A 1694-nucleotide genomic window follows, 5' to 3' on the forward strand; every position below is an offset into this window, starting at 1 on the left:
AAATCCTACTTTTAAATTTCATACTTTCTTGACCATAAAACCTAGCTTTATTGAATTCCTGGAGAGAGAGTGTAATAGAGTAAAGCATACATTTTGAAAGGAGTGAAGAAAGGATGGAGGGAAAGAAAGGAGAGTGAGAGAGAAGGAAGACAGGCCATGGTCTGTAGAAACTTGCAGCTTTATGGTAACTGATCAAAAGAGAGTTCCAACAATTACAGATTGTGTGTAGAAAAGATAAATTATTTTGGCAATTTCAAAAAGAGAAAAGGCTAGGTTAATCTCAAACGCTTCCTTGAAGGAGTAAATGAGAAGCTCAGTCCAGCTGCTCCCTACAACGTGACTCAGGACTCTCAAGAAACACCTGATAGCACCTTTGCCCAGCTTGATATTTGGCAACAATCCTGTTGTAAGAGTAGTGGATCTGGAGCAACTCTCCAAAGAATTTCAGAGAGGAATTCCCCTACACCTTAGATCCCAGAAATGTGGAACACTTGAATTAACACTTTCCTCAGAGCCAATTTCACATTCTTGTTTCCCAAGGTGTAAATCAAAGGATTAGAGAAAGGAGTGACAATGTTAATATCTGAATAACAGAATCTAGCCAGGAGCTGGAAGTGGGCCTGAGACAGATGAGCATCACAGGTCCATAGAACAAGAGGATTGAAATCAGCTGGGCACTGCAGGTTGAAAACGCTCGGTGCCTGACTTTGGAGGAGCTACTTTTCAATATGGAAAGGAAGAGGCGACAATAGGAAGTAAGGATATGGGAAAAACATGTAGGAGTCAGAACATCTACATTAGTAAAACTCACTGTCTGAGCTAAAGAGGTATCTGCACAGGCCAGAGGCAGCACCATCGGGATATTACGCAAGAAACTGTCCACCGCACTGGGGGCGCAGTAGGATAACTTAAAGATAGGAAATGTGAGGATACTTCATGTAGACAATCATCCAGCTAAGTGCCCAGTGTCAAGCCAGTACACACTCTGTGGTTTATGATAACCATGTATCACAATGGGTGACAAATAGCCACCAAGCAGTCATAGGCCATCATAGTGTAGAGGAAAAATTCAGTACTACCCAGGAAGTGGTAAAAGCAGAGCTGGGAGGTGCAGCCCTTGTAAGAGATGCTCTGGCTTTGCTCCATTAGGTAAAGCATAATTTTGGGGGAATTCGCTGAAGGGAAAAATATGTCAAACACTGACAAGTTTCCCAGGAAGAAATACATGGCTGTGTAGAGGTTGGAGGAAATCAGAATGATAAAGAAGATGAACAGGTTCCCCAGCAAGGTGAGGAGGTAGAAGGCCAAAAACAGGACAAATAGCATGTTCTCCAGCCTTTCAGAATTAGGGATCCCTAACAGGGTGAACTCTGTCACGGAAGTGTAGTTCTGCATGTTTATGCATCAGGCAGTCCTGGAAAAGCAAAATAATAATCATGATATAAGAACACAAATAACTGAGAAAATGTATTCCTAATAGAGTTATTTCTAAGGCAGTGGCTGCAAGCAAAAGAAGGCCAAAAGAGGAAAAGGGGACCAATACTAAATCTGGCCCTGAAGCTAAATAATGTGCCAGATTTGGCCTCAGTTTTGTCATGTGATAAATTAGGTAGCAGAATAATGTATCTGTGTAGGTGCCAAACCTCTTACAGTCATCAATTCTTATTACCATTTTTATGTAGCTTCTTTCAATA

General features: G+C 41.5%; 1 pseudogene; it reads right to left on the reverse strand.

The window, feature by feature from the left end:
- Positions 1 to 467: 467 nt before the first annotated feature.
- On the reverse strand, positions 468 to 1416 carry LOC106827926 (olfactory receptor 10D3-like; annotated as a pseudogene).
- Positions 1417 to 1694: the final 278 nt, after the last annotated feature.

This window comes from Equus asinus, chromosome 20 (assembly GCF_041296235.1).
Source record: "Equus asinus isolate D_3611 breed Donkey chromosome 20, EquAss-T2T_v2, whole genome shotgun sequence".
Taxonomy (NCBI): Eukaryota; Metazoa; Chordata; class Mammalia; order Perissodactyla; family Equidae; genus Equus; species Equus asinus.